This window comes from Heliangelus exortis, chromosome 11 (assembly GCF_036169615.1).
Source record: "Heliangelus exortis chromosome 11, bHelExo1.hap1, whole genome shotgun sequence".
NCBI classification, from domain to species: Eukaryota; Metazoa; Chordata; class Aves; order Apodiformes; family Trochilidae; genus Heliangelus; species Heliangelus exortis.
The window spans coordinates 8,083,619-8,104,454 of NC_092432.1; the positions used below are offsets into that span (position 1 = coordinate 8,083,619).

Here is a 20,836-nt window from a genome sequence, read left to right on the forward strand (position 1 = left end):
GTGCGCTGGATGTGTGGGAATGCTGGGGGAAGACCAGGGAAAGGCAGAAGGGGACGGGGGAAAGGGGAGGAAAATGGACGAAAAGGAAAAGGAGGGGGGAGAGGAAAGGTCGGAGAGAGAGGAAAGGCAAGAGGGGAAGAGGACCGAGAGAGGGAGGAGGGAAAGGGGAGAGAGAAAGGGGAAAGGGAATACGGGGAGGGAAAAGGGAGAGGGAAAAGGGAGAGAGAAGTGAAGACAAGAGAGGGGAAGGGGAGAGAGGAAAGTGAGAGACAGAAAACAGAGAGGGGAAGGAGAGAGAGGGGAAGGGACAGAGACAGAAGTGAGAGAGAGAAAAAGGAGAGAGGGAAAAGGGAGGGTGGGGAGTGCCAAGGACAGGGAAGTTAGTTGCAGGTGTCTCCCCGCTCGGGCGGTGCAGGGGTTGCTGCTGCCTCTCTCCCCTCCCTGCCGGCCCAGCCGAGCTGCCGCGGAGGCAAGGCGGGGCGGGCGGAGGGGGGCCGGTGGCGGGGCGCGGCAGGGGTCGGTATCGCCCGGTACTGGTCCGGTCCGGTACAGTCCAGAGCGGTCCGCCCTGTCCATCCCGGGGGCTCCCCGCCGCTCCTCTCACGCTCGGTCCGGGGCTGGAAAGCGCGGGAAACGGGGCGCTAATTTAAATGTGGGGTCGGGGATTGGCTGTGGTCGGCGTGACGTCACTTCCCAAAGGGGGCGATTACCATGCGAGGGGAGTAGAAGTTGGGCAGCGGGGCGGGAGCGCGAGTGCCGCTCGCCCGGGCCGGTACCGCGGCAGCTGCCACGGCTCAGCACGGCTCGGCTCAGCCCCCTCGGCTCGGTACAGCCCGGCCCGGCCCGGCTCGGCTCGGTACGGCGCGGTTCAGCTCTCAACACCCCGCACTGAGCGCCCGTGGCAGCCCCGCAGCCGGCGGTGCCGTGCGCCCGTGGCTCAGCCCCGGCTCGTCCTCTCTGCCTTGTATTTATCTTTTTCTCTTTTTTTTCCTCTCTTTTTTTTTTTTTTTTTTTTTTTTTTTTTTTTTTTTTTTTTTTCCCCTCTCCTCTCTCTTTTTTTCTTTTTTTTTCCTTTCTCCTTTCTTTTTTAATTTTTTTCTTTCTTTCTTTCTTTCTTTTCTTTTTTTTTTTTTTTTTTTTTTTTTTTCTTATACATATATATGTGTGTATGTGGTTCCCGGTGGCAGCTCCCGGCCGCCCTGCCCCGGCCGTGCCCGCATCCTGGAGCGGACGGACGGACGGATGGACGGATGGCCGGCATCCCCGAAGGAGGGATGTTTCTGTCTTTGGTTATCTAGCTGTATGAGTGTTGTGGAGCCATCATAAAGCTAGATAACCGAAAGTAGAAATGACTTCCAGACCTGCTCGCCCGGGGGAAGCGGCCGCACCAGGACCGGTGGTGCAGAGGCGACCCGACCCGCCGCCCTCGAGGCTCCAGGTAAGGATTGCGGCTCCGTGCCCTCCCTTTCGGGAGGTTCCCCGGGGCTCCGCGGCAGCATGCAGGATGGCCGGAGAGAGGGAGGCGAGCCCTGCGCGAATGCTTTCAGTGCCAAAGAAATCCGGGGTTTAAGTCTGCGTTAAACGCACCTCAACACATACTCCGAGGCTGCTGGGTGTCGCGGCTGTGGGAGGATGGAGGGAGCGAGAGCGCCCTCCCCAAATAAATTCCCCCCCCGTGTCTTAGCCTGCGAGTTAGACCACGAACCGGCTTTTCGATGTTTTCCCTTTTCTCCTCTTTCCCTTCTTACCTTCATTTTTTCGGCTTTGGATCGCGGCCTCTTGGAAGGTCAAGTTGGTGATAATGTGATCACTTTTCTTGTGCGGTGGCTGTTGCTTCTGTCCGTAGCTGGAAGGGAGGATAAGCTCCAGGAAGGGGGATGCCCAAGGAAGGGGTCCTGCTATGGGGTGCACCCCTCCAGCGTTCAGCTGCTGGCCTTGGAGCTTCTTTAGGAGCTGAGCTCTTGGTAAGGCGTGAAGCCTCCCTCACGTCCACTGCAAGCCCGAACAGTTGAAACATAATATGTATTACAACGTCTGGCAAAAAAATTAAAAAAAGAAAAAAAAGAAAAAAAAGAAAAAAAAAAAAAAAGAGAGAAGAAGAAGAAAGGGGGGAAAAAAAGCAATTGGCAAATCTGCATTCCGTTCCCATGGCGACACAAAGCGCCGCGCTCTCTGCCGAGCCTCCCCGGCACGTTTTCCCAGCTGGCGTGGGGCAAGCACCCCTGGCCAGGACCGGGCCCCCCCCAGACCTCCCCAGCACCCCGGGGCAGTGTGGGGGGCATCACCTACAGCCCCTTGCTTGGCAGTTCTCATCCCGCAGGGATGGTCCCCACCAACCCACGCGGGCCCTGACAGCTCCAGGGAGGCTGCCGAGAAAAAGCTTCCAGTGGCGGGGGTTGCCAGTGAGCTATTTGCCTGCTCCCTGCCCCCCGGGGGTGCTGCGGGAGATAGGGAGGGTGGGGATGGGTGCTGCCGCACTCCAGGAGCAAGAACACCCTGCTCTATCCTTTGCAGCTGGGCATCCCTCACCAAAGAGACAGGGTAACACTGCAGGAATGAGACCCCCGCACCCACCAGCGTTCAGGGAGGTGAGAGGTGGGACCCCCACACACCTCAGAGTCAGGTTTTCCACCTTCCCTTGCACGGGGTAATGGCGTCAGATGCCACGTAGGCCTGCAAAGCTAAATATGCCTGTGCACCCTTCCAGGGCCAGCAAAGCACCGCCATAACTACTGTAAGGAAAAAGGATCTCAGCCTGAATTTGGCTATACCGGGAGAAAGAAAAGTTCTGAGGAGCTGTTGTTATTATATATTCTAATGAGAAGTCATTGGAGAAATTAAAAAGGGCAGAGAAAGACGAAGATGCCAGCACTAATTCCGCGGGAAGCCTCCCAGGGAAAAGGCTGTGTGAGTGTGAACGCTGAAAAGCATGAAGGCCTGGAATTAGACTATCATTTAGAAAGCGTTACTAATCCGAAGTTACAGCAGTAATTCCATGATTTGCTGGGTCCCACACGCAGCGCCAGAATTAAAGATACGGATTTTCTAGAAATGTAACTCAACTGTGGCATCGAGTCTCGGCGAGATCCGAATGAATCATTCATTCCAAAGGCAGCAAAAGATGTGTCATTAAGATCCAACCTCCTTCTCTCCAGCCCATCTGGAATATGTATGCTTGATGCAATCCCAGAAATTATGGAAGAGATCGGAGGTGGGGAGGAGGGAATGTAGTCCTTTCCCCCCTTTATTATGTTGGTTATTTTTAAGAAATAATTTTTCAATTATTTCCACTATATTGTGAGTGGCACTCAATTCTTCTCCTATTTATATTATTTTTCCCCCTTCCGTACACTAGCATCGAGTCAGGTGCAAACAGTTTCAGTGGAGATGCTTTAAAACTAGACTGAACAAAGCAGGAGGGAGCTGAGCAAGGTGGTTGATGAATGCATTTATTCCGGAGTAATGATTTGATGGGGGATGGAGGAAAGAAACATTCAAATTCCTAATGAATATAATTCAGTAGGAATCATTCGACCAGCCTGTTAGTGAAAATCTCTTTGGTGGGAGTGTTTCTGCACTGGCAGAACCCAAGACGTATTTCTGTCCCTGGCTTTTGTAATTGCAAAAGGTGAAAATATAAAAAGGAGGACCTGAGGAAAAGAAATATATACACACATATAATAAATGTCTTTGCATGTGTGCATATAAATGCAGGTATACACATAATTTTATGAAATAAAATGCAAGTGTGGAAATCCTTGTCTACATGTGAACTCTTACAAAGGATCAGTGCAAGCTTTTTTTACCTTGCTATTGGATCAGCTGGTCAGAAAACACTCTTGACTCCTGATTTTTTTTTTTTCTTCCCAAAATTTCCTGTTCTGAGCTGGTTATTTTCAGGTAATTTTTTAGTCCATGAGCTTGGTTTGCTTATTCTGGAGCAGTTCCTCCCAAATGGGATTGAGACAGGGACTGAGCAATTTGGCCTTCACTTTCCAGGAGAGAGAAACAGCAGTTGAATTTTTACTGGCACTTAAATTCTTTCTTTTTGCCCCTGCTGTCGGTATGAACCCATGTGTGTATGGGGGAGGTGTAGAGGTGTCCCCTGCCATTAACCAGGGAGATGGCACTGAGTGGTGGGGGATGGCAGTAGAAGCAACCTCAGCTTCTGTGCATGTGTGTGCGGGGCGAGAAAGTGGATGAAGTCCCCCAGTAAACCCCTGCTTGTGAAATACCCGCAGCGTATAGAGCATCCCTGGTAGCCTGCCTTCAGGTCTCTGCTTTCTGTCTTTTTTTATTTTTTAAGTGCCGTGGTGGAAGGAGAGTCGCCAAGGGTCTGTTTTTGGACCAGGAATGGATTTTGGCTACACACAAGTCCCTTTATGGCTTTCCCCTTTGCTCTCCACATAGCCGCTGGCTTTGGCTGGATTTTTTTCCTGCGCAGCCCAAACCCAGAAGGGAAGGCATCATTTTGGCTGTGCAGGAAGAAGAGTCCAAGTCCTGGTGTTCATGGTCCTTGCTGCTGGGTTTCTCTTCTTGGTGGGACTCTGCTGGCAGAGCAATAGGATGCAACGTAAGCCAGACATGGGTGAGGTTCCTGGAGCTGGGCCGTGATGTCTTTGTTCTTCAGGCAGAGCTGGGAATGGGCAGAAGGAGCCAGAAAATGGAAGAATTGGCATCTGCTGTTGGGGGATAAATGGAAAATATAATTTGTGGGTATCTCCTTGGGGAAATGATGCCCCGGGGCATCTCATGTTCCAACTCCTTATTTCCCATCTTTTCCTAAAACTTGCCTACAGTGCAGTAGGTTTGGCTCAAGGCATGAGATGAAGGGGGTTTGTACCAGATATTCAGGGAAGCCAAACCCACCTGGGCTTGAGGTTAGGTGGAGAAGGAACTGTTTGGTCCATTTGAAGGAACCTGACTGTCCAAGCCCTCCCGCTTGGTAATGGATGAAATCCCATCAATGGGCATTTTTGTGGAGTCACCTGGCAATGGCGGGTTTGATGCCTGAAGCCAGTCTGGACCATGTCTTCTCTTTCTCTCAGCTCTCACTCTGTCCCTGCACCCTGGACGGTGCCTCCCTTTACCTGCTGCTCTGCCCTGGCTTTGTCCTTGTTGCTAGAGAAGGGGCAGAGGTCAGAGTTTTGGAGCGTCCATCCTGCCTGTGGCTGTGGGTCGGTGCTGCTCGTGCTCCAGGGAGGGATCGCGGCTTGGGGCTGGGACCACATTTTCTCACATCTTGCTGGAGGGAAAGTGCTAATTTGGCATCTGTGCAAGCGATTGGAATTTCTCCCAGCTGTGAATGCCAAGGTGCTGGCACCTGACACGTGGTGGTGCACGCATGCTGCTCATGGCATGGATACTCTGTGTCACCCCTGCCACCGGCACTGCTGCGTCGCTGTCCCTCAGTTACCCCGAACCTCTGGAAGGTCTTGGGGACCACAAGCATAAGATGGCTGCGGGGCTGGCCGCACTGGCTTCCCCACCACACGATTCCAGGAGTCACTCTTTCCAGGTTAGGAATTTTTGCGTTTTGTGCCCATGATGCCGGTTGCCTCAGGAAGGCATTTGCTAAGAGCCCAGCTGGAAAAGCATCACCTTGGGCTGCTCAGCCTCTCTCTGACCCTCTGAGCACACACGTTTGGGACTAGAGCTTTGGTGGTATGGTGCTGAGCCATCATGCTTCCCATGGCAGGGCTCCCAGCATCTGCAAAGAGTCAGGACAGGGTTCTGGCTTTCGTGTTTTTCAGGTGCTGTCTAATATTTACTCAGGGGCTCAGGTTTGGTTAGGAGCGTTTGCCTCGAAAGCCCAGGAGTGGGGGTAAAAAAAAGAAAATGGGGGGGAGCAAAAGAACACAATCTCCGGCAGTTAGCTGTCTCTTGGAAACTCAGCTTGCTGTTCCTATAGAGGCTTTCTCTTTTCCTTCACCCTGGTCTGGCCTTAAGTACCACTTTAAGTGGGCTTTGCTCATTCACATCCAGGCTCCTTAGAGCAATTGAGCCCGCGGGGGTTTGAAAAGAAGGGACAGTCCTTCAATGGCAGGACCTTGGGCCAGGCTAATTGGTTTTGGTTCAAGGGGATACTGGATTTGTGAAAAGCCCAAAGACATCTTTCCCACGCCAAATCCCGGCTCTTCAGAGGGGGAAGTGAGGGGTGCCGAGTGGGGAAGGGAGCTGAACGAAAGATGGTTTAGTTGAGGAACCTTTGTAACAGTCTGAGCACCCACCAGCCCCATCAGGGATGGGTGCAGCAGGGGGCTGTGCCCAGGGTTTCATGGCAGCTGGAAATGGGGTCCCTCCTCCTCGGGCAGGTGGCCGGCGGTGTCCAGCTCCCGGTGGCACGCTGGCAGCAGTGGCCTGGTTTCATTAAAACCAGGATTTTTCTGTGCATGCCAGATTCCCGTGGAGATGCCAGGAGCGAAGGACGGATGGGATCTGGGTCCAGAAACCAAATAATTTCTGTGGCTTGCGTGTGCAGCTGTGGGGGTAATTTGCTGAGGTCTCTTGTATCTCGTTTTGATTTAGGAATTTATTTTTAAACATTGACTCTCTCTGGCACCATTCCAGTGGTCCTGCAACCTTTTACTCTCCCCAGTCCATAAAAATCACTTAATTATTGGGCCAAAAATCAAGGCTTGGAAACAAAGCCAGATTATGGGACCATCATTTCTTGATATATTTCCTGAGACGACATATTTCTGGGCACCTTCAGAGCAGAGCACGCAGCTTGTTGGATATGAGATATCAAGGCATTATTTATTGAGGAAGTCTTCACACTCCCTCATCTGTTATAATTAACTCATGACATTTTTTCTTAGGTTCAAAATATGGTGAAAAAGTATAATTAGCACGAAACTGAGGCACTGCATTAAAATGTCTCCTATAGTTAATGTAGGATAGTCATGCTATTTATTATAGGAGGAGCTGGCTCTGACCTCTGTGTTGCCTAACACTTTTTATTGTAAAGATTCTTGAACTTTTTTTTTTTTCCTTTTTGAGCACCTCTGACACTCCCATTGTTTGTTGTGGGCCCTTGAAATTCAGCCAGGGGGAAGCTCTTTGGCTTGAGAAATGTCTTTTCTTTGTCCTTTAAATTCTTTTCATGTTTAGCTGAATTATGAATTGTTCGGAGTCATGATTTCCCTTCTGTTGCTTTAGGGGAGGGCAAGCAGAATTTAAAATTTATTATTTCCCTGGAATAATAATAATAACAGACCATGAGGAAGGTGAATCCCTGGACTGCCACCACTGTATTGCAAGAGCCCTAGACCAGCCAGGGAAGGTGGGAGGACAGTCAGAGCCAACTCCACCACCCGCTTCCACCTCTAGCTCATATTCTTCCAGCATGGCCCCATCTCCTGGGAGAAAATTCCTCTGGGTCCTGGTGCTGGGAGGAAAAAGCATAGGGGGTTGTGGGTGCATTGGCCTGGGCACTGCCAGCCCCCGCAGTCCCCCTTGCCCACTGGCCCTGGGGGAGCAGCCTTCTGCCGCTGCCAGACAACATTAGTCCTGTGTTTCATAGTGGCAGAAATCTGTGCCAAGGCTCAGGGCTTGAAATCGTTCTGCCAGAGCAGGATGAAGGCAGGAAGGGGTGTGGGGTGGAGGGAGGGGAATTTGTTACACTTGCCTACAATTGTTTTTCTTTTTTTTTTGCTTATATAAACAATCTATTATTTATTAGCTATAAATAATGCATTTTTCTGTATGTTTAGAATGCACGTGATTTCTGTACATTAAAAATGTACGGGCTTGAAGGCGCCAAAGCAAGCGGTGGCAAGTCGGGGGGTACCCAATTTGGGTTTGACCATGAGACATTAATTCAGCCCCTCCCTGCCAGTGTCCTTACGAGGCTATAATGACACGGTCACAGCCTATTTTTAGCTCACTCCCTCTTTCCCTGGCCAGGGTGGCTGCACAGTGAGGTGGAATTAAGGTTGCACGGACAGCCATAAATTGGACACTTCCTAACTTTGAAGTGTTTGACCACGAAATCTAAACGAAGGCTCTTCAGGGCAGTATTTCTGCATGTGGCATTAACTGCATCGGTTGGGGACAGTAAATATGGAGTAGAGAAGCTGTAGAGCAGAAAAGACCTACCTGAGTATTGAAAGTGCTCATTTGAATAGCTGGGGAGTCAACAGAGCCTACACTTGATCTGAACTAAACGGCCAAGGAGATGTCTCCAAGCTGAGAGGGGGAAGCCTTTGTTCCTTCAGCCCAAGCCCTGATGTTTTCTTTGCCTTTGGTTTTGCCACAGTCACTGATGAGGAGGTTTGGGCTCCTGCTCCTGAGGAACCTTGGGCTTGCATAGTGAATTTGTGTGCCTGTGACAGCAGGGGTGTCCCTGGGAATGTGCACATAGGCACACACTCCTGTCATTGCACCAGCAGACATGTGCTACCACCTTGTAGATGCAGACACCACTTGGTGTCCTTGCCTTGCCTTGCACACTCCCTCTTCCCCGTGTCGCTGATGGAAGCTGTTGCACGTGCTGGAGGGGAAGGCGAGGCCTTTGTGTGTTACACAGGAGATCTCATATCTTCTTTTAACTGCTGGGATGTATTACATAGGAGATCTAATATATTTTTTTAACTGCTGGAAGAATTACTTTGGAGGTGATTACATGCAATGCGGATTTATCTTTGCTTGAAATGGCTTGTTGTTCTTTTTTTTTTTTTTTCTTTTTTCTTTGTTTACTGAAGGGGTTCCTCCTTTCTGGATTGTGATAAGACATTTAGTTGTCTCTTGTTTCTAGCAGAGTGGACTCTGGTTGTGCAAACCTGGGGAAGTAAGCAGTCCTTCGTTTTACTTTCCTGGGTGTAATCCAGTCATGGCCCCATGCACACACTTTGTGCTTATACTGATGCATTTTCCCCTGGCCAGCAGTTTATTCTCTCTAGTTTATACTATATAACCTAGTGGTTTTGTCTTCTGGACTCCTCAAGTCCTCCCTGGGGCTATCCCCAAGCCAGCATAGGTGTCTGGGTGTCCTAGGTTTGGGTTTTCATTGTGTGGGTATGGGCTTGTGTTTCACAAGCATCTTTTTCATAACTTTCCCCCTTTCTCCTGCATCTCAGTTCAGCAAAGGGCCCCATCTATCTCGATGTGGGCAATATATGTCTGTTCTCACCCTGACTTCTGTTAATGAGATAGAGACAGGTAAGCATCACACATACCAACTTTCCTGCTCTCAGCAACATCAAGGAAATGGTGACAAGCTATTAATGGAAAGTGATGGTCTGGGTGCTAATTAGTGCTTCCTTTTCAACTTTTACCTACATATCTGCTGAGATGCCCATCCCAGCCTCCCCTCTCTCCTTGCATCCCTTTGTTTCCAGCGTGCTCCTTGTTCTCCATGCACATCCCATGTCGAAGAAGCACCCGTATTTTTTTGTACTACTAATCGCTTTCTGCATTTCCTATTCCCTTTTTGTGCCTGTTTCCCCCAGGTAATTGCCATCTACACCCTCATTCTCCTGTGGTTGCTCCCAGCAAAGAATAAGCTCAGTATTGTAGTGGGATCCAAAAGCTTGGAGATGGAGCACATGAAGTTGGTCAGGAGTTTCTCATCTTCATCATCACGGTTGCAATATTCACTTGTGGCACCAGTGCACGAGGTCAAATTACACTGGGGCTAGGAGGTCAGAGATCTGTCCCCTCTTCCCTCAGGTACTGCTGTAGGGAGTCTCCCAGCAGCTCACAGGTCCTGGTCATGGAGCAATTAGAATTTAAAGCAGATCTGCTGGTGATGCCCAGAGACCAAGTAGGATGGGCCTCCGTGGTCTGAGACTGTTGAAGATGACAGGTCTTGCCCCAGAGAGCTTGTGGTCTCAACTCTAAATGCTTTTGCTCTCCACCAGACCCCATTAATGACTGCTTTTTCAGATCCATCCCAATTTATGCTGCTGCAGCAACATGATGCCTCATCTCGGTTGGTGCCCAGTCCCTCCTGCTTCTCTTTCTCCTGGCCCCAGGGCTCTGCCCCCTCACAAAGGACAGTTATCGTCCCCTCCTCGCTTTTTTTGCACGGGCTGTGGGTTTCTTGCTGCCAGGTTTGTGTCCCAAGGAGCTGCCTAATCTGCCCCAGTTATTCCCAGTCACAGGCTCTGCACACACAGCAGCTTTATGGGGGATGCTTGCAGGGCAGTGGGAAGAGGCAGCCATGGTTTGCACATTAGCTAATTAATTTTCATGACTGAATGATGCTGCCTGGTCTCTTGTTTATACTCCTCGCCGCTCCCTTTCTCCCCCTCCTCACTGACACACACACACAAGACGACGCATCTCCTACCAACGTCAGCAACCTTCCACAGCCTTGAGAGGAGAGCAGTTATTCTGTTGGCTTGTCAGACGTGGGTTTCCCTGCTTCATGGTACACAGGGGCCCCCTGTTTCACATTTGCTGATTCTTATTAGACCCAGCGCGCCAGGGTCCTGTCTCTCCCTGCAAAGCAACGCGCTGCATCCCATCCATAAATCCAACCCTGGAACAAAGCCTCCTCTACCCTGCCCCATATTTCTACCCAGCCTGCCCGCTTTCTCCTCTCTCTCTTTCTTTCTCTCTCTCCCCCTCTTCCGTGCTGAAGGTTTCCTAGTGCCAGGGAGATATGATAATTCTTGTGAAGAGAGCATGAAATGCCTCTGCTCTTTGTGTCTGTTTAATTCAATGAGAATCCCAGCCCCAGATGTCATGAATGGTGGGCTTTGTGCTGGCCTTTCCTAAGCCCTAACCGCCAGTCCTGCTCTCTGTCTTTCTTGTTTCCCACCACTGGATACTGATTAACAAACTAAATTATTTTTCCTCCCTAATGATGTTTTCCCACTTTGCCCACCAGGCTGGAAGAAGCCATGGGGAGGAAAGAGTTTGTGCAAAGGATGAGATAGCCAGGGAGAAAATTAAAGAGACAGCGTTGCTCTCTGGGCTCTGGCAACACAGGTCCACTCAGCTTTATTTCCTTATTAGAGAATGGGGTTGTGTCTGGCTGTATTTTACAGAGCTGGGTGTATTTCATCCAAGGGGATGGGCTTGAAAGCATCTGCACAAGGTATGCTCTGAAGCATGCCAAGGTCTGTAACTCACTTGCAATTGTGTGTGTGAGTTTGCACAGTCCCAAATTTAAAGTCTCCTTTGCAGCCGTGAGTGACATTCAGTAATTACTTAACATCCGTCCATGCATATGGGAGCCTCTTTCTAATTGAGACAAATTCTCTTTTCCTTAATCAGACTTGACTGTGAGTTCGCAGAGTGGGATGCCTTGGGAAGGGCTGGGACGTCTCCACTTGAGCAAGGAGAGGTGAGTCCTTGGGAGTCTTGTTGAAGGATCGAGTCCAACTCGTGCACAGGAGACCAGCTTTTTCACCTGATCTCTCCCTCCTTCCCTTCTGTAGCCAGTTTTCCCAGCCAGAGTTGAAACGGGGCCAGTTAGCTGTTGCTAGAGAAGGCCAGCAGTGCTAATCCTGGGAGCCTGGATGAAGCTGAAGGCAGGTGGCCAGGGCAGGTCCATGCAAAGCCACCTGCTTCCTGGAGCCCAGTGGTGCCTCCTTGCTGTGCACCAAAGCAGCTGTGGCCAGTGAACAACCTCCTGGAGCAGGGACAGAGGATGGGTGTCAACCTTGCGAGTAGAAAAGTCAGTAGGGAAGGAGAGGGCCTTTCAACAACAACCTGGGGGTCTGAATCGTGCAGTTGGTAGTAATTAGGAGTGTGGTTGGTTTGGTGTTTTGGGTGGGTTTTTTGGTTGTTTTTTATTTAAAAAACCCAACTAAAATAGCTCCCACTCTGGCAGTGTGGGCTCCTCTCAGCTGGGACACTGGCAGAGGCATGGCAGGGAGCTGGGCATGCTTGAGGAGGCTCTAGGCTCAGCTGGTAGAGCTGCTGCTCCCCTCAGAGCCACGTCAATGCTGTGTTACCCAGCCCTTGTCCCCCTTTTCCTCAGCTTATACTTGACAGGGGAATAAACCAAACCCCAACCAAGCCCCTGCGAGCACATCCACTGCATCCAGCAAACTGCTGCATCGCATACGGCCTTTCCTTCCCACTGCAGTCACATCTGACCCTTATTACTTCTGCAAGGTAGAACAAGGCAGGAAAAATGGCTGTGCAGTGAGTTCCTTCATGTGCCAGGATTTATTAAGAACAATAGAGGAAATCAATCCATCTATGTAGAATACATCGCAGGCTGCAATGGGATAAAGCATTTATTCCGCTCTTGAAGGGTAGAGCTATAACTCATGGGAGGCAAAGCCCTTAGTGCTCTGGAGTCCCTTCCCTTCATGTGTGCAAAGAAATGCTTTAGCCCATGGCAACCTACCAGCTATTGAATTTGTATGGATAATCTGCCGTCCTTCCCCTCGGCCGGCCCCTTTTTGGAAGGGAGTCACTCATTAAAACACACCTCTGGAAAAATGAAGGGGCTGTCGGTTTGAAGGCATCTCTGCATCTCGGTTTTACTTGAAATAGAAAGAGAATAGAAATGTCTCAGTGATGTAAAAGCAACTCCACATGAATTTTGAATGGACAGATCATGCTTAAACCAACATAGGATTTGTTACAACCTTCTGCTGATGCCCAAGAACCAGGCAGTGCAATTAGAGTGGGGAGGGACTGGTTGGGGTGTGGTGACAAGACGAGATGCTGTGCAAGGAGATGTGTGTTCTGCAGCTGAACATCTCCAGTGCTGACTTGATACATGTGTGTATATATATAAGTACTACCCTGTGCCCAGCTCTCTACTTGCAGTAGAAGGCATGCAGTGCAAAACCTGGTGCAGTAGTTAGCAGGGGCAAAAGGTGACTGGGATTTTTATAATCTTCCTGGGTGTGAGAGAGTGTGAAGGAGGGTGGGGGGGGCATTAATAGTGAAATGGTATTTTCACTAAGCCTATTTTCACTGGGTCTAATCTATGTTGTGGGAAGAGGATCTCTTCAATAGGGCAGACCTGATGAGGCTGGTGAGCTATTTGGAGGGGGTCTGTAGAGCTGAGGAGTGTGGGCAGGGGGAAATGTAGCAATTGAGTGGACATGTCAGACAGACTTCCTCAGCAGAGATGACTTGGTGGGTAGTGTGCTGTTGGGCAGATGGGGTTAATTCTTACACCCAAATCAAAAGGCGACTGAGGGGGGAATGTTTTATTAATGAAAGCAGCCCTTTGTGAGTATTCCTCCTGAGGCACGTTCCCTCCACCGGCTGCCTTCCCCCTGGCTGCTGTCTGGCCCCACCTCTTGCTCAGTACCTGCTCAGCTGCCACTCACCCACTGATAGGATTCATCAAGAAACGTCTCCATATGTCTGAGTCCTGGACCTGGGCAAGTGGGATTGGAGGAGGGAGGGACAAGTTGTTGGTTATGTTGAAGAGAGAGGTGTGCCACAGGCAGGCAGGCTTAGGCTGTCACAAGTTGAATGTCAGCCCATTCATGCTGCAGTGGTGCTGTGGGGTGTCACCTCTTGCCAGTGCCAAGCAGTGAGGGAAAACATGATTTGCAGAGCACAAGGTAAAATCCAGGTCGAAGGCTGTTACCTCAGTGGGCTGAGGATGAAAGGGCCAGCTGGAGATCGAGTTGAGGAGGTTGGGAATGCCTTACCTGCCATCCAGCCCCCTTCCCATCCCGCTGCCTTGCTGTCTGCCAAGTAATGGGCTCAAGAGAGGAGGAGGGGTTTTCTGTGCACCACAAAGCAGCCTCTCCCAGTCTGTCTTCCTCTGCTGTCTTCCCATGCCCATATCCTCAGGGGGCCCTGGGCAGCTTGTTGTGCCATAGAGCGGGGCTGAGGGAGCAGCAAGGACTGTGAATGGAGATTATTTCTGTCACTTTATTAAAAATAAAACAAAAGCTGGTTTATGACAATTGATTTAGAAGAAGGAGGAAGCAGAGCTCAATTCCCAGAGCACCTTTTAGCAAGGCTCTGCCTGCGCGCGCATGTCGTACGCGTGTCAGAACAGAGCACCCACGGAAGGCCGGGTCGGGAAAGCTCGCATGGATGCGGGGAAAAGACCCCAGTGCATGGCTGCTTCCCTGAGGGAACCCCCGCAGGGCTAATGTTTGATCTGAAGCTTGGTTGTACTCCTCTGAAACCTTGGGATGTCAGGAGCTCGAAGGGAGCCCGGTATGGAAGAGAATTCTATTTGCATTTTCCTATGAATGCATCTATTTGTATAAATATGGTGTCTCTGTGCATGCGTGCACTCCCTTACGCATGCATTTGTTTGAAGAGCAACACGCTGTCCCTGTGGTCTTCTCTGCTCAACACCAGAACTGGTTAGTCTGAAATTCAGACTCTTCCTGGAGGAGCCTTTCCTCCACTCCCTGCTTCAAATACAGCAATGGCTATGGACACACAAGTCCCGAGATGTTTCACCGTGCAATAGCAGTTTCATTGTGGAGGATGAAGGCTCCCCCTTTCAAATTTGCACAGACATCAAAAGAGTCTGGAAGGTTCAAACAGATCACAATGTAATCAAAATGCCAAGCCACCGTCTGCTTCTGCCTTTGGGTTGACAAGCAGGATTAGCACCCAGGGGAAACAGGGTGTAATAGTGTTTCACGGGCACTGTGAACAGCCCAGAAGTGTGTGGAGTACAGAAAGGTTAGCCGAAGGGCAGGTACAGCTACAGTCGTAGAGTTGGGGGGGTGAATTTGAAAGCAAGAAGCTGTACATGTGCAACCTCCATGGATATTTACGTAGCAGAAGGCAGGACTCTTCTGTATATGGGTTATGTCACACTGGAAGCAGTTCAAGCTAAACTGGAGAAAGCCATTTTCAGGGTGGAGATGTGCACCAGCGTGCTGAGGATCAGTAGCAGTTAACCTACAGTGCTGTCATTACAATGGTGTGGTTTTCTGTGTAGACAACCCTGGAGTGGAGCAGCTAGCCTGCCATCCCTTATGTTTCACTGTCTAAGCGAGATGTCTAACACAGCCCTGTCTGCGTGTGGCTGCACTCACCCTGGTGCTCTGGTTACCTGCAGAGTACTGGAGCAGATGCCGAATTTCCAGTGTGCATTTAGGGCCCATCGCACCACATGAAATAGCTCCATCATGGCTTAAGACAAGTAAAATGCTTCCTGTGTACTGATAAAATGTCAGCAATTCCTGCGAGTGTCCTGAGGGCAGCCTAGGACCATGGGTGATGGTTCCTTGGTTGATATTTGGTATTATTTATTTGGAGAACTCAACAACACTGATGTTTCCATTGTAAAGCTCCATGGATTGGGAAACGCAGGTGTATCTTTGTCCACATTTGTGTCACTGAGACTTCATTTTCTAACTGATCTTGTTTTAAATGTGTGTTAAATTCAGATTTAGGAAGCTTGCGTCTTCTTTACCGGTGCCTCTGCAGTTTTGTTTTGGGATTTATATTGTTTCTTTCAGAAGAAAGGCAGAATTTGCCTGTAACTTTCTCTCTGGTGGCCAGGCAGGCCGCGTTTTTCCCCTCGGAGCTCCCATCCTGTGTCGCTGTACCACCTCTTCCAGGGCCAGACCCCAGTCAGGATGCTGTCCCAGTGCCTGGCAGCTGACAGGGCTCATCGGGGGCACATGCATAGAGGCAGCTCTGCCCCTGACAAGTGTGGGGCTGACCCCTCCTTCGCTCCTTCACTCGCCTCTGAGGGGGACGCCATGGCCAAGGCACAGCCACCTCTCTAGCCATCAACAGGCTCCAAGCCATGTGCAGCTGCCTCCTGAAGGAGAAGTGTATGATGATTTTTCCAGTCAGGAGAGCAGGGGTGAAAGCTGTGGAAGTGCGGCATGCCCGGTGCATTGGCTCCATGAGCAGGGTGTGGGCTAAGATGGCCGCTTGCCAGGCCTCGGTAACCCGCTCCTGCCCACCATGGTGCCTTCCTTACTCCCAGTGCTCCCTTTTGCCCATGGATCTGTGGGATGGCTGCCACAGCTCCGAGCCACTGGTGCCAGCCACTTCAGGCCAGGGAGCCCGCTGGTGTAGGGTAGGGCAGCTGCAGGCCCTGGCAGCCATTTTGCGGGAGGCAAGTGCCGCATGTAAGATGGCCGCATGGGCATGAGGTGGGGTGCAGCGCTGCCTCGTCCTCGCCACGCTGCCTCCTTCACGCCATCCCCTCCTTATCTTGCTAATTACCGATGAAGGCAGAACAATAACGGGAGCTGGCATGCCCCAGTTCTTTCTCTGCCACCTCCCTCCTCGGGCGGAAAATCTGCGCGCACACCTCCCCCCCCCCCCGCCCGCCAGCCCCTCTGTGATATTAATTGAATTAACATACTTCCTAATTTGCCCTGTGTTTTCCCCGCACCGGCTTCCCAGCCGCCTCGTCATGGCTTCTCCAACTTGTGGGGAAGGACCAAGCACGTCCATCCCCTCCGCTTCTTTGGTTATATGCGAAAAATCCTTAATGACATCTAACAAGGGTGGTGGGACAATAGCCCACACGGGGCTTGCCAGGAGACGTGCGATATTTACCCCGCCAGACCCATCCTCGCTGCTGCTTTGCTAGGGGATTACGACAGCCGCCGTCCCCACGTTCCTCCATTTATTTATTTTGCTGGTGGCGGGGGGGACGCGTTGGCACGCGGCTGCTTTGTGTGCCTTCCTTCACCTATGAAAAGGACACATTAAGGTGTTTCCATAAACCCTCGATGACAAAGAAAGAGCCTTTCTCTTTGGCTCGAAGGCAACAATGACAGAAGCCTTTAAAACCATGACTCTTTTTTTCCCCCCAATGCTTGCAGAAGGCTTCCCCTAAAAGGAACTTAAATACATATCATTAAATCTAAAGCACTGAGCTCCACTCCTGCTAACTATGCCATGCTTTTTGTTTCTGATAGTATTTGTCCATTGCAGAGAGCAAGCCAGGGATGTGGAGCCTCCCCCACCCTAGTCTCTTTGTTTAAGTGACAAAATGTTTCTATCTACTTGTTTAGAAAATAAACCTTTGTGGAGTTTTCAGCTTTTAGCTTATTTTTTCATTTATTCTGATGTGAAATTCCCTTCTTCCAAGATCTTGGGAATCCATGTTCCTCGTGATCAATTTTCCCTCCTTTATCTAAAAACACTGTTTTATTTTATAGTATTACTTTGGAAATGCAGCAGTAATATTTTGAATTTGAGTATTTGGAGCTTCAGGATATTGCAATATTTTTTTTTATAAGCGATGAATGAAAAGCAATGATTTAAGTGTGTAATGCACAATACATATGCCATGCATTGTAAATACATTTCAGGGGCATAAAATCCAACACAGAGAGCCAGTGTTCCACGAAAGCTGGGAATCCAAAAAAAATTGTAAAAATGAATTGTCTGTGGGGACGAATGTCTCAGATCCCAGCCAATATTTGCAGGGTTACAGTATACAACTGGGTTACTTATTGGCATAAACATCTCGTTTTAAAATGCTGAAGATAAACTGAAACAGAAGTGAAGGAGATATTTGGCTGATTACTGGATGCCGTGGATTCCCCGCATTTAATTTCATACTTGCATGCTATTTACTTACCCTGTGTTTATGGGTATGTGCTTTAGCTTCATATAAATCTCTCCTGTCTGTCTGTCTCGCTGCGTTCTTTTCTCTTCTGCCATCCCATCTGCTTCTCATGGTCCTTCTCCTGAAACCACATCACAGGATCTGATGGGGATAATGGGAATCTGCCTCTGGTCTCTATCATAAACATGCCAACGCGGGCTATTGTGTCGGGAGCCGGCGGTCACCAGATGGTGCTTGGTTGCCCAGGGTCTGTGTCGCTGGGTTTGGTCTCTTGATAAACCAACAGCTCCTTTAGCATTGTGTTTTCCCCAACAATCTGCCCACACTGGCAGAGGAAGGTGTAAGGACCTTGGATAATGTACCCCAAGGGATGAAATCCTTCTCGGTGCATTGGGCGCTTTGCAGCCAGGAAGGTATGAGGTGCCCTTGCAGAGCTGAGGTTTGTTAAGCCCTGTGCTCAGCCACGTTCACCCTGTCTGTGTTCCTGGGTAGGAAAATTAGCATGTTAGTTTATGTAGGATTGAATTCGGCCTTCATGTGAAAAGCAGCTCATGTCAACTTGAGCAGACATCTCCTTGCTGCCTTTGTATACTGGGCTTGGGAAGACAGGGCAGAGATATCTCTGTTTGTGAGGGCAGACAAAACCAAGCTATATCCTCTTGCCTGGGGTCCCAGACAGCTCTTGAGTGTCTACAAAATGCTGGCTTGTGCAGGTAGTGTTGAGAGATGGAAGCAGTTACAGACAGTGACTGAGGTATGGGGCTTTCCCTGTGAAAGGGGAAAGGGTCTCCGGCCAGGAGAGACCCAGGGACAAATCCTGCTCTTTATTTGGTGCCTGTATGTCCTCAGGAGGTCCTGTATATTGTGGTGCATATGAACTACAGAGGAGTGATTAATGCAGAAATAAAGATTGAAAATAAAACCACTGCAAACGATGGCTCTTCCTGAATGCAGACAGATGGAGAGAGCCTGGCATAATTACATTTAGCAAAGGGCCACCATGAATGAGACCAATTAAAGGAGAAGCAATGCTCATATGAGAGAGGGAGTGAGAGATAGACAATTACCCGGGTCTTCTCGGGCATTCACCTTCCATGGGGGGTGAGTCATGCCCAGTCCCCAAGTCACAGGTGAGCTTGTGCATGCACCTGCCTCCTGGCTTAGGGGGACTTTACTGATCTGCCAGGACAAAAAAAGAAGGAAATGGGAAACACTGGGTGCTGGCGGGGCCGGCACAGTGCTGGCTTGCAGCCAGCCCCAGCCTCGCTGTCTCCATTGTCTCATGGCTTTAATGCGTGCCTAGAAATCCAGTATTTAGGATTCAGGTTACCATTGTGAAGCAGAAAGGTCGTGCTCAGTGCTGCTCGGTGTGGATTCCTCCGGCAGCTCTTTTGCCTGCATGCCCCATGTGGGGACAGTGTTGGCAGAAGGCGTGGGGCTGGGACACTGTGAGGACCACTCCTTTGCTGCCCCTGGCATGGTGTGCACGTTGTAAGTGTTGCTGCTGGCTTGGTGGTTTAGGGAGGCAGCGGGAGGTATCCAGAAGGCCAGGTGAAGGAAAGGGTCTCAGGCCAGGCCTGAGAGGTGCCTTGCTGACAAGCTTGGCAGAAAATCTAGCAAGATGGGAGCAATGTGTCTCTTCCTTTGGCTCTCACTTGGACAAATTTGGTGAGAGCTTCACAAGTAGCTGCTGCTGCTGGTGACCAAGTCTAGGGTGGTGGGTGCTGTTCCTCCTGATTTAATTCATAGCCCCAGAAATGTCTGTTTTCCAGTTTTCCTCCCTTCTACTTTCCCGCTCTCAAGGGCAGGTGTCTTTTAGGCAGAAGCGCAGCTGGTGAGGCTGGACCAGAATGATTCACAGGGGTTTTAGTGCAAAGCTTGAGATTTGGGATGTCTGTTGCAAACACCCAGCAACTGTAATCAAGGGCTATTTGAAATTCTCAATTCTCACTTAAAAGTAATAAAATGATGCTAGCAAGAAATGTATTTAGGGACATCATCATTGCAGAAGAAAACTCCAGAAACAAATCAGAGACCTCATAGGGCTTAGGCATCACGGGTGTGGAAAAAATCCCTCCAAATACTTGTATTTTTGGAGTCAGGCTTAGCAGTTTTGGTGATCCAGACTCCTAGTATTCAGAGCTTTAGGCTGACAGTCCAGGATGCTGTATCATATTGAACAGGGGGTGAAAGAGAGCATGACAACTCAAAGTATCATGGATTACATTGGGTTGGATGGTAGCTCCTTGGGTCCCTTTTAAGCCACTAGACATACTGATGACCCTCAGGAGAGGTCCCATCCACTGGGATATGTCTCTGAGCAGAGCAAAACTTAAAAGAAAAAGTGTACAGTGTGTGTTTCAGCCTCTGAAAGGTAATAATGGTCAATGCTAGTCCCTGGCACCCTATTCTGTGAAAGACCAAGTGAAGGAGGGACATCTGTGTACTTGCTTGAAGAGGTGTTTGGGACAAGGCTGAATGGATGCAGGCTGGCAGTCTCTGGACATGTACAGGTCTGTCTCACTCTGGGGACAGCTTGCAAAACCACATTTAAATTCCCCAGTGCCAGGACTAGGGGAAAAAAAACCTTTTATAATTTATTTGGTCCTTGCTTTAAATAAGAGGTCATTTACTTCTACCAGTGCTGTGGGAGACTGCTTCAGAGCCAGCAGATGGGATGCTGTCTCTGTGGTGTCCTCATAGGACCATGCAGGATGTCCCCAGGCTGCTGCAGACATGTCCTGTGTCTCAGAGGAATGTGCTCCTTCAGTCCATTTGTGATACATTTCAGGCATTGCCCTGGCCAAGGCTTGTATGTGCTGCAGCCAATGTAAGTTTTAATGTATCTTATGCCGAAGTGTACTGGAGCTCTTCAAAATGAAGGGCAAACTGCATGCACAGGTCTGGACTTGTACAAGCATTTAAAGCATTTGTAGTCTTGCATCATTCCCAGGCTGGGCTTCCTGGTGGCTTGGCACTCTGCAGTAGGAATTCAGAGAGTTCATGAGTGGGTACTAGGCTGGGACCCATCAGACTAATTTTGCTTGCCATTGGGTGGATGGCTGACGTGACAGAGAAAGCTGAGAGCCTGGGGAGAAAACAAATGGTCTACATAGATAAATGCTGGTGGTGGAACCCCATTAGGGGACTGTTTCCTTGCAATGGTAAGATCTTTCCTGCAGCTCATTGCATTTTTGTAGGCTCTGATCGACTTCTGCCTCCTTCCATCCCCAAATGCCAGAGGTTATAGACAGGAATGCCTGCAATTTCTGCAAGAGCTTGAGAATATGGTAGGAAGTGGCTGGTCTCTGGTACCTAACCAGCAGCATGCAATGTAGCTGAAACAAAGACTCAGCCTTCTGCACTGTCTTCAGCCTTCCCTTCCTTCCT

The 20,836-nt window shown here is 49.8% G+C and overlaps 1 long non-coding RNA gene across 1 annotated transcript in view; it reads left to right on the forward strand.

Moving 5' to 3' along the window:
* Positions 1-1,192: 1,192 nt before the first annotated feature.
* The window catches only part of LOC139800828 (uncharacterized), a 35,404-nt gene continuing 15,760 nt past the window's right edge, over positions 1,193-20,836 (forward strand). The window contains exons 1-2 of the long non-coding RNA XR_011727962.1: positions 1,193-1,438; positions 11,227-11,296. This is a non-coding gene — a long non-coding RNA (uncharacterized lncRNA). The remainder of the gene's footprint in view (positions 1,439-11,226; positions 11,297-20,836) is intronic.